This window comes from Crocuta crocuta, unplaced genomic scaffold, assembly GCF_008692635.1.
Source record: "Crocuta crocuta isolate KB4526 unplaced genomic scaffold, BGI_CrCroc_1.0 scaffold249, whole genome shotgun sequence".
NCBI lineage: Eukaryota > Metazoa > Chordata > Mammalia > Carnivora > Hyaenidae > Crocuta > Crocuta crocuta.
In genome coordinates, this window is record NW_027533262.1 from 1,419,915 (window position 1) to 1,436,053 (window position 16,139).

Consider the following 16,139-nt stretch of genomic DNA (forward strand, 5'->3'; position numbering starts at 1 on the left):
TATTAGATCAGACTGGAGTTTTACTACTAGAAAAAATAATTTGGTAGAGCCAGTTTAATGAGCAGTGATAAAAAATAAGGGTCAAGTTGTTGTCCTTGAATGCTATTGATTCCACTGCATTCAATAATATAGTTATGCCAGTTAAAAATATTTTAAAATTTACGCTGTTCTATTTAATGATGACTTTCTAATTAGTTTTTGCAAGTTAATCAGTCATTGACCATTTTAATACTAAATGTATCTGTAGAGGCTGCTTTTAGGCAAAAAACTTGAACAGTGGAAATCTGAGTGGTGAGAAGGGCCCACAGTAACCACCCCCTGTCCCCTAGCTGAATATAAACAGGCCCATTAGGTGACCCAGCTCAAAATATCCATAAGCCCTAGTTTACCCAAAAATGGAAATTCCAGATGTTCCCATACCTCCTCACTTTCTCCCTTAACTACAGCNGCCTTGGGTAAATTCTTTCACTGCCCACGTCACCGTCACTGGCCTCCACCCCGTTGGGTTGCCCTGTAGTATCCTGTTTTAATTAATACCTTGTAAGATTATAGGGTTGTATTAATTTTGCTTGATATTTGATAATGCTATGGGAATCATTACGAAATATCTTCTGAATTCTCTTTCTTTGATCATGTTCCATTTTATTCCCTTATTGTTATTGCAACTGTAGTTTGGTTTAAGATCCTGGAGCATGTCACATGTTCGACTTTACTTCCAATAGGTGTATTTCACAGTTATCTGCTGTCCCAGTAGTGCCCAGTGCCTTTAAGAGATCATTTTTTAAGATTAAAGAAATGTCTGAAAAAAATAAAACTCGATTTAGAAAGATAAGTGTACAATTATGAAAACTGTTATAAAGGATTCTGACTGGATGTGGAAGGAAAGTGTTATTTGTCAGTTTCACATAGATCTTTCTGCAGTGGCACTTCCAGGTTCTAGGAAAAACTAGTCATAAAGATATAAATATTCATAAAGCTAATATTTTTGTTTTTGACAAGCTAAGAAGTAGAGTGTCTGGGTGCCTCAGTTGGTTAAGCATGTGACTTTGGCTCAGGTCACGATCTCACAGTTAGTGAGTTCAAACCCCACATCGGGCTCTGTGCTGACAGCTCAGAGCCTGGAGCCTGCTTTGGATTCTGTCTCCATCTCTCTCTGTCCCTCCACTGCTCACACTCTGTCTCTCTCTCTCTCTCAAAAGTAAATAAACATTAAAAAACAAACAAACAAAAAACTAGAGTTAGTTATCCAAGCTAGTCTTTTGCACAAAATCAGGGACTTTTCACATTTAAACATTTTTTACTTTATTTTAAAAATAAGAATGTTCTTAGTATGGTTAGTGATAACCTCTCATATTTGTTAAGTATTTTATGATGCAAAGAACAATTTTACATTTGTTACTAAGATTTCTTTTAGGACAACTATATAGAGAATGCTTGTTTTGAAATTTACCTAAAGTCTAGCAGAAGTCAGACATTCTGGTTTTTGCTCCATTTCACTACTTTCTTATTACCCTTGGGAAAGAAAGTGGTGATGCCGTGTCCTGAATTTGGGAAAAAATCTCACCGAAGTTGGCTCTGTCAACCATGAAATTTTAGTGCATCTTAAATATTAAAGTATACTTTGCTTTAGAAATTCTGCCATCTAATATGAGGCTGAAGGATAAAACATGATTCAAACTTTACAATTACCTTAGGCCCCTGGCTGATGCAGCATGTTGAACTGTATCTGATTTCCAGAGTATCTTCAACACAGTCATTTGTTTCGGTCTTTTCTTCCATCACATTATAATTTAGATGAAGTTTCTCTTTAGTGTACTCAATCTTCCTTTTACACATTTTTAAATTTTCATTAGATTGGTATTTTTTAAGATTATTTTTTTATTCTGATGGAGAGAGGGAGGGAGAATGAGTGGGGGATGGGCAGAGAGAGAGGGAGAGAGAATATCCCTAGCAGGTTCTGAACTATCAACCTGGAGCCCAACGCAGGGCTCTGTCTCACTAACCATGAGAGCATAACCTGAGCTAAACTCGAGTCATTTGCTTAACTGACTGAGTCATCCAGACACCCCAGATTAATGTTTTTTTAAGATCGCTATTTAATTCATTTGATTTTGCCACATAAAAACTTAACTCTCTTACAGGATTTGACAAAAGTATTAAAAATAATATGTAAAAATCTAATGAGACTTTAATGTGTTAGCTCTCTGTGATATCTGCAATTACTATAAGACAAATGTCAGGTATCAGCAAGCAATTTAAGAGGGATCCGAGGCGATAATCGAGTGTCTCTACTTTCTTTAAATTTGTACCACAAAGTCGTTGCCTTTTCTGCACAATATTCCTGGCCCGTGGATAGCATGCATTCATTTGTTCCCAGTGGTTTGTTGGGGGCAGTCAGGAAGTTCAGAAACAATAAAGGAAAAGAACAAAAAAACATCAAAGATCAAAACAGAATGCACATAGTATAAAAGACCATATATGGTAATTGTATAATTGGACTAAACCATTGGTTCTCTCTTCCCTGTATCCTTACTCATTGACTTTGTTTTGCCATGTAATGGTAAGACAAAACAAAACAAAACAATACCTAGAAATAAGCTAAATATTAAGGAAGATTGGTTGAGGAATTTTTGATAAATATAATATGGCACATTATGTAGTTAGTTTTAATGAAAACTAGATTTAATTAGATTTAATGAACATTAGATTAAACCTATTTATACGAAGAGATGTCATTCATGTATGATATGTGTTAAGAGGGCATATCTTAGATGAAAGTATATAATATGGTTCATGGTATAAAAAAGACAGCAAATTATGATATGTTTATATAGATAAACATTTCAGAAATCAGACACCATTGGACACTGATTCAGAAATATTCAGAAATAGTGAAATTGGAGGAGGGAAATTAAGATTGTTAACATAGCCTTTTTACAACTTTACAGTGCTCACTTTCTTAAAATTATATTTCTTTCTATAATTAAGAATATAATAAAAATCAGGAACATACAAAAAATAAATTGAAATTTTTATTTGTCTTTTATTTTTTAATGAGATGAGGGGCTCGAAATCTGGAGCTGTGAGATGGTGACTTGAGCCAAAGTCAGATGCTTAGCTGACTGAGCCACCCAGGAGCCCCTAATTTGAAAATTTTTAAATTAAGATAACATTTCCTAACTGACATGAACAGGATCAGGAGAATAAATATGACCAAACACTGCCTATGACCAGGCACTTGTCTTTATGCCCTTCCCAAGGAAAGCATTTGGGAAAATCTGACAGTTTTCTCTCACTGCCAATGGCAGAGAATTCTGTTTTGACCTAATATCTCACACCTAGTTCTCCAGGGAAATCCTTGTTTGCCAAAACAGTTTTTTCTGTCATTTATGTTAAGGGGAAAAAAAGTTTTGAATAGGAATAAAGGAATTAGATTAGGATGAGGTATATGGGTTTGCAGGGAAGAATATTCGGTGTGAGAAATGTAAGGCCAGCTGTATGATGCAAGGAAAGAAGACGAAGAGACAGGGGACATTATTAAAATCCTTGCATTAATACATCACCTTCAAACTGTTGGCATATGCAAATAAAGATCCATAGTTAATTTGAGCCTACTTTGGCTTTCAGAGTTAATTTTTTTTTCTTTAATACCATACCAGTACTCTGACCATGTAAGACCATTTAAGTCATGACTCTAATGTTTTAAAATAACATTTTTCTTAGTGTTGTCTCTGGTCAAAACCCACAATGCATTGTGTTTTATGCAGTTGTGTAATATGTTATTTTAGGGAGTTTTGTGTGATAAATCTGCCTAAGATCCCAGTATTCCTAGTAACTTACAATGAGAGACATGGTCTTGATCACAGGTGTGGGAGGTGGCTGGGGTAGCTGTTCTTCATTCAGCAAGTCAGCTTCATATCTGCTCCACAGATCTTTTGTTCTGAGACCCAGGCAAGATCCTTTGATGACAGATGGCAGAACCACAAAAGCACAAGCCAAACCATGCAAGCTGGTTTATACCCTCTAAGCAGATGAGGCACACATAAGCAGCTTACATAGCACTACTCAGGGCACATCACATAGTTCAACCCCAAGTTGGAGTGACAGGGGAATATACTGCACTCCTGGAGGATGGCGAGGCAAAGTCAACTGAAAAAGGATGCAAAGGTATAATTCTATTAAAGGGAGAGGCTCGAGAGCTGGTAGCAGTATATTCAAGATAGGGCTGGATCACAAGGAGCACTCTTTTTTCTTAAGCTAGTTAGATCTCAACTTTATAAAAAAGATTCCTCTCTCTTTGTCCAAGTTCTGCCTCCACTACAATATCAAAACCTTTGCTTAGCTCTTACCACTATGATTTAAGGTGGCACAAGAGAAATGGAATGAAGAAACATTATGAGAAATCCTGAGAAATCTGGATCTTCCTCGACTTTGAAAACAGATCTGCCACTTACTGTTTCTGTCCCAAGGGCAGAAAAAGTCAGGGAGTTGGGGAGAGGACCTTGTCTATGTAAAGCTTATTACCATGTAGTGATTCTACCCACTATCTGATTGTTGCTCCTGTCGATGTACTAGAAAATAGTCCATAACAGCTATTTCTAGGGATAAAGTAGAAGATAAAGGAAAGAGGTCCTAAACTTCTCTCTCTGCTCAACAAGTGGACTGGGGGACATCTGTCATTTTTTGGCATGCCCAGCATTTATTTTCACCTCTTCTGGAAAATTGTTATTTCCCCAAATGTATTCTATGTGTTTTGAGTGAGATTGATTCAAATCCTGTGGCCATGTGACCCAGGCTTGAGCAATCAAAACATCATATTCCAATGATTAATTTGGGGGTGAGAAGGCAATTTAGTCAGAGTCCTGGAGAATAAATTCTAGACTTCTGTTGGAACCATTGGAAAGAAAGCATTCTCCACCTGTCTTGCTGGGGTTGGTGTTAGGATGATATATAAGTTGAGATATACAGGCAGCCATCTTTCTATTGTGTGGAGGGGAGTTGAGAATTTATGGCACAGCAATATAGAACACGTAATGGTAAAAGCCCTGTGTCATTGTTTTATTCTCTGTATCCAGACATGCCTGAAAATACCCCCAGAACTTCAAGCTACATGAGTCAAGAAATTCATAGTTTTGGTCAATTAATTTTGGTTGTTTGGTTGTTTTGCCTGTCATTTTGCTACCAAATGACGTCCTGCTCAGTTAATATTAGTGTCTATGTTTTATGTAGTTCATACTAGTATCTGGCGACACTTTATAAAGGATATACCTCTAATAAAAAAATGAAGGTGCACACCATTGAAAAGGAAAGGAATTCCCTACAAAGTTGATTATTTCTTTTTTATTTTAATTTGAAATACAACTTTATACTGATTTTAAAAGTAAAGTCATGAGAAAGACAGGAACAAACAAGATTTCACCACTGGATATTGTGACGTGACTATAGCAGATTAATATATGAAACTCAGGAAGGAAACAGCTGTGTTTCAAAATGGCTACATATGCAGGCCCCAAAAATGAAGATGCTTTTTAAACTGCCACATTCACTCTGAAAGCCATTCATCTCCGTCAGCATCCCAAAGATTAAGCACCTGTTCTCCTCAGCTTTGTAATAAAGTGGCTCACATGCTGAACCACTGCTATCAGAGGACAGTCGCCTGTAAAGCTAGGTTTCTGATGCTGGACTCCAGACGTACTTTCTCAAAGGTCATCATCCTCATCTGGGAGGGAGTTGTCTGAACAGCACTAGATCATGCTCATACTGCGCTGCCAAAGCTGAGTGCAGATAACCTCCAAGTTAGGGTCTCCAAATAGTTTTCTGGCAAGATGCAGGAAGGGCTTTTCAAAGTTGTAGTTACTTTTGGCAGAAATGTCATAGTCCTGAAGGTTCCTCTTTCAGTGGAAGGCAGTGGATTTGGCCTTATCTTTCCTGTCCTTACTGTTTACTCTGTTGTCACAGAGCACAATGGGGATACTTTCACATACTTGTACCAGATCTCTATGTCAGTTATATATGTTCTTGTAAGTGACCCTTGCTTTACATCATACATTATAATGGCACACTGGGCTTAGATGTAATAGCCTTCTCTCAGCCCACCAAATTTCTCCTGACCAGCAATATCTCATACACTGAACTATATAGGTCCTCAGTTGGAACAGAACACAAGGAGATGGACCTCAACACCCAAGGTAGCTACATACTTCTCAAATTCATCAGTCAGATGACATTTCATAAATATGGTTTTTCCAGTACCACTACCACCAACCAATACAAGTTTGAACTGGACTTGGTCAGCATTGTGATTTTGCTTCCAGAAGCATTTCCTGCGCATCTGAGTCAAAGTTGATTATTTCTTTGAGTGTTTTTTTCTGTAACTAATTCCCACTCTTCTCTTACCTCCCAGTATAATTTGAGCTGTTAAAATTTCTTATAAGAATTGGAAGTTCATAAGGGCCACTAATTAGGTGGAAAAAATGATTAAAATATAAACCACTGTCCCAAGAAGTTGTAAATTTATTTTCTTTATGGCTACAGAATGCTGAATATTTATAAGATTTTTTGAGAAAACATAAATGTGATTATATAACAAATATTTTCGGTGATTAAAAGTCATTATAGAACATTTTTATAAAAGCATTTTATTTAAAAAAGAGAATTATAATTTACCTTTAGTCTTGGGCTATCAGAGGGCCTGAGTTCTAGCCTAATTCTAATGCTTTGTGACTTTGGAGAAAATTACCTAGTTTTTTGGCTGACAACATCATCTACAAAATAAGGTGGTCAAATTTAATCACTTCTAAAGATACTTCCCTCTTCAAAATTCTCTAAGCTCTATCATATTGCTTACATTAGTTTCACTTTAAGTATCATGTTCTCCTAAATATGTGGAATATCACCTTTAAATTTTTATAAATGCTTATACTATCCATAGAGCAAAACTGTCCTTGATTTTACTTTTGCAGATGTAACTACATTCTTAGGCATATAGAACTGAGTGAAGTACTCCAAACATGACAAAATGGTTTAATTTATATAATCTTGACTTTGTCTCCTAAGCAGAAGAGAGTGAAGATCATGGTGACCAACTCACTATGCATAATGCATTGGGTAACTCTGAGGCTCATGCTGACAAACTTATAATATTTATCTGAGAGAGAAAAAAAAGTATGCAATGTGTTGATATCTTGATAAGTATATTCTCGAACATTTTAAGTGCTTAACTATAAGTTAAACACTGAAGTCATGGTACTGAGAGGTGGCTAACTCTAGGACCAATGAAAACTTAAATTATTGTTGAACAAACTGAAGAGGTTTGAAAGTGGATTATCAAGAGATTTCTTAAGAACTAATTTTCTGTACTGGATTAGTGAAAGTTCTTATGGTTTATTAATTTGTATCCCTTTTAGAAATCTTTTTATTTATCTTATTTCTTACATTTGCTTGAGAAATCCTTATGAGTCTTTGAGCTAAAAGTTAAAAGTCCCTTTATTTTTCATTTTTCTTGTTGCCTAATTCAATAGAAATTGCAGATAAGGGAAATGCTATTAAAATAGTTTTAAGTGTGTCTTTATTCCTGTAAAAACTCAATGAGTATTAAAATTTACACATGTATATACATTTACATATAAATGTAAAGGATTTAGATAAAAATAGATAAAATAGGAACAAGGTTTCCTTTAAAAACATTAAGTCTGATATTGTAAACATTACTAATGTATACTTATTTGTTTAACAAAGGAGTTGAAGCTGCTTAAAATAATAAGTACCATGAAAATGGTTAAGATAAAAAATAAAGGAATTAGAGGAAAAATAAGGTTAGGAAGACAACAAAAGTAGGGATTCATAGAACACAGGTAGAAATATATACCGTCGGTCTTGCATAGTTAACAGAGGTGGGCCACACATTTAGCTCTATTTTACTTAAAGCCAGATAAAAGTACAAATCATGTTGTTAGCAAGATAAATTTAAACCTGCTGTTAATGACAAGACATGTTTTTCTGGAATTGAGACTTGAAATAAATTTCTTTTATGAAACCTTCTGGACATGGTATAACATAAAAAAGATACTTTATAACAGACAATATACTCACTTGAAGCCTTATAATATATATAATAATGCATTTAATACAACTTTTTAAAGGTAGTGATTGATGACAAGACACTGCCTTGAATCCAGTAAGAGTGATTCTATGTTAAGAAGAAATAGGGCAGCCTGTTTGTATTGATATCAAGCTATTAAACACTGTATATTAAACTATTATGCTTGTTTTTTTTTCTTTTTGAGAAGTTGTATTTTTATAGGTAATAAGTCAAATGGCATTCTGCTTCCTTAGCCATAGTGTATGCAGTTTGATTTGTACCACTGAGTGAGCTGGATGCTATTTTGTATCCAATTAATTTCATAAAACATAAAATTTGCTAAAGCTCTCTTGTTTAGTTGGTTATAAAGATGGAAACTCCTGGGTACTTTCCTCTGGAAGTCCTAAGATTGTGCAGAAGCTCTCAGAAGTAGAAGGACTTGATTGCGGATATGAGCTGATTGACCATTATGTGTTCCTTATCCATCACTAGCCCTTTTTTTTAATGTTTTTTATTTATTTCTAGGAGAGAGAGAGAGAGAGACAGCGTGAGCAGGGGAGGGTCAGAGAGAGAGGGAGACACAAACTCTGAAACACGCTCCAGGCTCTGAGCTGGCAGTCAGCACAGAGCCCGACGCGGGGCTCAAACCCACGAACCGCTAGATCATGACCTAAGCGAAAGTCGGACGCTTAACCGAGTAAGCCACCCAGGCGCCCCTCACTAGCCCTTTTTAAGAAGCAGATGAATGAAGTGGTGCCGAAAACAGTCCAGAGGAAACTTCATTCTTTAGTGCTGTCTTCTTAAAAGCTGAATTAGAAGCTTTAGTGACTGTGAATTAAATTATAAACACATGCACACCATCTAATAATAATCTCTTTGAAAGACTTAGATAAAAATGTCAAAGTTTCTTCTGGAGTGTAAATTAATTCAGTATACCATGGCAGAAATATAGTGTTCCTTATAAACTTCACATAGGTAAAAAGCAGAAATGTCAGCAGAAGTGATGACATATGAAAGTTGGTCTATGAGTTTGTCTCATTGAAACTGTAAGTGCTTAGAAGGAGTTAAAAGAAAAGTGGGCTGAAATGTTTGCAGCCTCTCATTTGCAGGATTTGGGGATTTGGACTGTTTTTGTTATTGTTTATCTACACTTTTGTGTTTTTTTCTATATGTTCTATACATTTCTTTTGAGGTTTCTGTAATGAGCATGTATTCTGCAGTCAGGAAAATTAATGATTACTGTTACTTTGAATTGATCATCCTTAAAAAGTATTCACAACAACCAGAATTACTGAGTCACTAATAAACTTATGATTGTCTTTGAATCTTATAGCTAGAATGATATAGAACTAGAATATGACTTTTTACCTCAGATAAAACCTATGATTTTCTAAGTTGAAAGTAATGGAGTGAAAGAAATCATTCCATTACTCATTTAGTGAGAGATAAATGAAGTACAAGCTATGATATTTGTTAACAAATCTATTTCTGATTGTTATACTAAGTCAGTGAGGAAGACTTCTTAATGTTTGGTGAGGAATGTTAAATTCACGAGACGTAGATTTATTAGGCCCAAAAAAACTGAGTTAGAATAAAAAATCATTCCCAGGATCTGCCTTACGTATGGGAGCGGAAGCCCATTTTTGCTTCAAGTGTCCAGTCCCTATTTCTTTTTGGCACAGTTTAGATTTCACCTGAAATAACTTCATTAGGTAAAGACAATATTAATACTGTCAGTAGTTCTGATGATAGTGTTTCAAGATGGGGCCCAAACTCTGTTTCTATTGTGTCATCACAAGATGGTCGAGACATGATAAATATCAGTAACTAAATATGGTGAGTCCATATAGCTCTTTAATATGATCACTTCGATCATTAAATATGATATTTTCATTCTAATTTTGTGTGATTAAAACCTAGGTAAGTTGAAACAATTCATGTGAAGGTAAAACTATGTTTTTAGAATATTTATTTTTCTAGGTCTACCTAATTATCATCTCTGAAATCTATTATTTTTAAAGCATGAAGCAGCAGGTTTGTTTTCTTCAGGAAGCCCATAATCTAATTGGCCAATCTGTTTATTTATAATTGGTTACTATTTTGGGGAGAAGTCACTGTGCCAAAAATGCAACATAAAAGTGTTCAGTGATTTTAGTTAGAAATTTTGATTGTCATTAGGAAGAGATCTTTGGGACTTCATTACTGATGTTTATTTGAAGTGCTGCACTTGAATTTGTGGTGAGAATCAGGAGGTTTCTTACCATACTAGATTTCTCTTGGACATAGAGTCTGTTTAGGCTTTTAGTGACATTTATTAGAACCCTCGTAACTCTGACTTGCAAGAAAGATGAGAATGTTGTTGTTGTTGTTTTGTAAAATAATGTGAACCAAAAGAAAGGAAAAAGAGTAAAACTACTCTCCATATTTATAAGGAAATTTCTATACTATAAATGAGGCATATCTCACAAATATATAGTTGCAGTTTACTACCTCCTAATGGCCAAGTTAGATAGAGTTTACTAATTCCCAGTTTTTAGATCTGGTGTTTGAAATCTGATGCAGATTTGATGCAAAAACCCCAAATACTTTGGCAAATCTCTATTCTATGTAGTGTCATATAGTTAAGGAAAAGATCTTCATACTGCCAAGTATGTTTTTCAAAGCTTTGCTTCAATCCACATGCTACCAGGTGGATCTTCCTTCTGCCTGTGTTTCATTCATCGATAATATAAGCTTGGGGAGATTTACATATACCTTAGGCAGGGCATTTAATATAAGCAAGTATGAGATGGAATTCAAATGAATTCTATCTGGAATTTATGGGACAAACTAACCTCTCTAGACATCTATTTTACATAAAAAATGGATTTGGAAAACAAGAAATCCCTAATGCTCATCAGGATTCATATTATGGAGACCATTTTTGACCTATGTTAATTGCCCTATCTTTTATATCTCCATACTTCATGATTTTAGAAGTTTTTTAAGTGATTTATTTTAATATCTAAGAAATACTTCTGTAAAAATTATTTTATATTGAATTGATTGCAGTCAAATCTGATCTATCTTACTACCACTTCTCTTTATGCACTCTACCTCTTGAAAAAGCATTTTGTTTTCTGCAGGATCACAGATATTTAGTAAATTGACATGCATTGAATTTTCAGTGTTCAGGTTACTGCTGTATAGGGAATTGTAATAAAACTAAGAAGAGACTTTGTTCTCTCTTTAAAAACTCATTATCTGATGGGGATGATGGGGCAAAAACAATTAGGAAACATAAACCATTCATGAGGATAATGGACAGAACCTTATATGAGACTCATGAGGCTAGATTCTCAAATTTCCCACTAACTAGAGATGTATAATGAAACAAGTCAATAAACTTTCTGGTTTTCAGTTTCCTCCTCTGAAAGAGAAAAGAAAAAATTAGTTCAGTGGTTCCTTCTGTCTCTGCAAATTTTATGGATTTATTATAATATCTGTTCATGTTTTCTGACTTAAACTATGACTGTAAATACCTATAGTTTCATAAAATTACAGAAATAAGAAACACTTAAAATGTTAAGTATTTTAAATTATTTTCTCAGTAATATTCTAAAAACACAGTACATGTTCATGTAGAAAACTTAGATTCATCCATAAGGCAGCACAACCTAAAGAAGCATTGCTAGACTATGGGGTATAACTATGTGATAAATAAATATTGTTTTTAGAGTTTGATAGTTTGCTTTTTATAGTTTATCTAAAATATTTTAGTGAAAAATTTATCCTGATGTTTGACTTGAGACTTGAGAAAAATTCTGTGAATTTTAAAATTCAGTGACTACATTCTAAGGAAGAAATACCAAAGATGCCGTAAAATTTAACCATTGTGAGCAGACACCTTAAATAAGCCCAGTAATTCCATCAGGAGAGCAATATAGAGTGTTATTAACCATTTACGTGCACTTATAAACAAGATAGAAATAAAATATTGGAGGAGTACCTGGGTAGCTAAGTCAGCTGACCATCTGACTCTTGATTTCGGCTCAGGTCACGGTTTCACTGTTTTGTGGGTTGGAGCACTGCATTGGGCTCTGTGCATTGACTGCATACTCTCTCTCCCTCTCTGTTGTACCCCTCCCCCACTCATGTTCTCTCTGTCTCTCTCAAAATAAATAAACGTTAAAATAAGAAATAAAATACTGGATAACAGAGGTAATATTCTTAGAATTAACAGCAGTTTTTTTGTTGTTGTTGTTTTTTACAAATAGTTTATTGTCAAATTAGTTTCCACATAACACTCAGTGCTCATCCCGACAAGTGTCCTCTCCATGCCCATCCCCCCCTCCCCCCACATCCATCAGTCCTCAGTTTTTGTCAGCATTCAAGAGTCTCTCATGGTTTGCCTCTCTCCCTTTCCCCCACCATTTCCGCCCTTCTTCTCCCCCTTGTTCCTCTGTCAAGTTCCTCCTAATCCTCCTATACGTGCAAACATATGGTATTTGTCCTTCTCTGCCTGACTTATTTCGCTCAGCATCACACCCTCAAGGTCCATCCATGTTGCTACACATGGCCAGATTTCATTGTTTCTCATTGCCATGTAGTATTCCATGGTATAGATAAACCACATCTTCTTGATCCATTCATCTGTTGATGGACACTTAGGCTCTTATCATGTTTTAGCTATTGTGGAGAGTGCTGCTAGGAACATTGGGGTATGTGTGCTCCTAGGCCTCAGCATTTCTGTATCCCTTGGGTAAATTCCTAGCAGTGCTATTGCTGGGTCCTAGGGGAGTTCTATTGTTAGTTTCCTGAGGAACCTCCACATTGTTTTCCAGAGGGACTACACCAGTTTAAATTCCCACCAACAGTGTAGGAGGGTGCCCGTTTCTCCACATCCTCGCCAGCATCTAGAGTTCTCTGATTTGCTCATTTTAGCCACTCTGACTGATGTGAGGTGGTATCTCAGTGTGGTTTTGATTTGTATTTCCCTGATGAGGAGGGATGCTGAGCATCGTTTCATGTGTCTGTTGGCCATCTGGATGTCCTCTTTGGAGAAGTGTCTGTTCATATCTTCTGCCCATTTCTTCACTGGGTTGTTTGTTTTTTGGGCGTGTAGTTTGGTGAGTTCCTTATAGATTCTGGATATTAACCCTTTGTCTGATATGTCATTTGCAACTATCTTTTCCCATTCCATTGGTTGCCTATTAGTTTTGTGGGTTGTTTCCTTGGCTGTGTAGAAGCTTTTAATCTTGATGAGGTCCCAATCGTTTATTTTTGCTCTTGATTCCCTTGCTTTTGGGGATGTGTCAAGTAAGAAGTTGCTGCGGTGGAGGTGAAGGAGGTTGTTTCCTGCTTTCTCCTCTAGGGTGTTGTTAGTTTCCTGTCTCACATTCAGGTCCTTTATCCATTTTGAGTTTATTTTTGTGCATGGTGTGAGAAAATGATCAAGTTTCATTCTTCTGCATGTTGCTGTCCAATTCTCCCAACACCATCTGTTAAAAAGAACAGCGGTGTTCTTAGAAAAAAAAATGAACTTCTTCATCCTGGGCTAGGGCCTATTTTCCTGCGTACTTTTAAAGAAAGTATATAATTATAACCTGGATTAAGCTATGTATTCACCAAAAGAAGTCCTTAAAAAAACTTAGACTGAAATAATAGTAGATCCTATGAGAATTTTAAAGTTGTTAATAAGCCAAGTTAGCAGAATTTCCTGATCAATTTCCAATGTATTAGTTTCAGGCCACATTTACCAAAAATATTTATCTTGCTCAGACCAAAGAATACTTCTAAGTAGCTATTATTATTAATCATGAGCAAACACTGTGGAAATAAGGAAATGCGAGTGACAACATAACCTTTGCTCATATGCCATTGGTTCCAGACTTGGTTGTCATGGGAACTGTTAAGGGGTAATGTAGATTTTATTGCATTATGGAGAACATTTTCAAAGGAGACCATTCCTGTGTAGGACAAGGACAGGGTTCCATGGAGATAGTTGTCAGTAAATCTGAATGTTCTCAGGATTCCATGTTACCTCTTGGAAGTAGGAAGGCAGTGGAGGAGCATCTGTTTTCCTCTGCTTTACCCAATAGTTCTTACTACTTGAAACGGAAGCCTACATGAAGTCAGGGAGCTAAAGTCTCTCTGTCTCCAGTGAGTGAGGGAACCTATGGGAAAGGAGAGGGGATTTGAGCGACTTGTGACTAGGAAGGAATCACATCATGGATTTCTAGAGGTAAAAATAATATTCTTAATGTCTCTGTATATTATTTTTAATCATCTCTAATTTCATATGACTTTACTAGTATTTATAATTGTGCATTCTCTCATTTTTTCTTTCTTGATAGTACCTGAAGTTTTTGCTCTTAAAATTTTTTTAATGTTTATTTATCTGAGAGAGAGAGAGAGAGCGCAAATGAGGGAGGATCAGAGAGAGACACAGACACAGAATCTGAAGCAGGCTCCAGGTCTGAGCTATCAGCATGGAGCCTGGTGTGGGGATGGATCTCACAAGCAGTGAGATATGACCTGAGCTGAAGTTGAACATTTAACCAACTAAGCCACCCAGATGTCCCAAGTTTTAGGTCTTTTATAGGTATTCTATGTCCCCTCCAAAACAGAGAGCTTTTGTTTTTATTTTTAAATTTATGTTTCCTCTTCAATTGGCTTATGTTATTCCTTTTTCTCCTATTTGCTCTTGGGTTGTTCTATTTCTAACTTCTTTCTTTAATTTTATTTTTTAACAATTCATTTATTTATTCTTTAATAAATATATTCAATACCAAAAGATTGTGTTCTGAAGCCTGAGGTAGTTTTTCTTATGTAGTTTATTCATTTCTAAGTTCTTTGCAATTTTATTTTGAGGTCCTCATTATCACCAATGTTATTTAGTAATATGTGGTTGATTTCTAGACACAAGATTCTGGCATCAATGGAGCTTTCTTTCAGTCTTCATTTTCTAATTGTATTGCATTGCAGTCAGTGAGCGAAGCCAGTATAATCTGAACAGATTTTAATTTGTTGAGATTTTTTTGTAGTGTAATAAATGGTCAATATTGTTAATATGCTGCACGTGTTTTAAGGGAAAATGTTAGAAAAAGTATATGCACATGATTTCAAATAATAAAGATCAAGCTTGTTAATTATGCTATTATATTTTCTACTGATATTTTGGGTTTAAGTTATTCATTTAATCAGTCTGTCACCACATGTTTATTGAACATCTCTGCTGTTCTGGGCACTGTTCTACATCGCTTTCTTCCTTGTTTGCTTTCTTTCTTTCTTGCCTTCTGGCTCCCTGTTTTCATTCTTCACAGTGGGGTCTCTGGTTTTGCATAATAAATCCATTTTAATGTGTCCACTTTCTTGGGCCTTCTGAGCCCTTCAGCAATACTCTACTGAAGTATTTGTGGGCATCACCACCTAATTTGCTAAGGACTATCTTTGTATCTGGGTTTGAAAGAGCCATATGTAAAACACACTAAGATTGGCTCCTTATGACCTTATTAGGACATGATATTCTGGGTCATGAAAGAGAGCTCAGGTATCAACAAACTCCTATTGACTGTTTTTTTCTTTCCCTCTGTTCTAACCTTCAACGTACACTCCATGTGTATTCCCCTAGGCCCTGCCGAAATATGCTCATCAGGTCCTGTAGCTTCTTTTTCCTAAATTCCTCCCCTGCCCTTTTTTTTTTTTTTTTTAAATATCAGGATTCATTTCTGCTTAGCTGTGCTACACTAACTAAACTATGCCGAACCATGCCTCTAACTACTGATCTAGACCAGAGAATGTATTAAGAAAGATAAGTATCATTTTGTGATAGATTTGCCCAGGGTGTGACATTTTGTTGTCTCTTTGCACCAGCAGAAACAAGCACTATAGAAAGGGGAACAGGTTGCTTCTGCTAGGCTGGAGTTTTCAGGAGAATCTCAAGATTTAATTTTCTTAAGCATGTGCACCCAAATATTACCAGAGCTCAGATACTAATGCCATTTCTATCAGGGCCCTGGGTTTAGCATAGGAAAGTTGCTGGAATGTGTATTCATATCCTCCTTATTCTTTCTCTTTT

The 16,139-nt window shown here is 35.8% G+C and overlaps 1 pseudogene; it reads right to left on the bottom strand.

Moving 5' to 3' along the window:
* Nucleotides 1-5,699: 5,699 nt before the first annotated feature.
* Nucleotides 5,700-6,331, bottom strand: LOC144217821 (GTP-binding nuclear protein Ran-like; annotated as a pseudogene).
* Between the last annotated feature and the right edge of the window lie 9,808 nt (nt 6,332-16,139).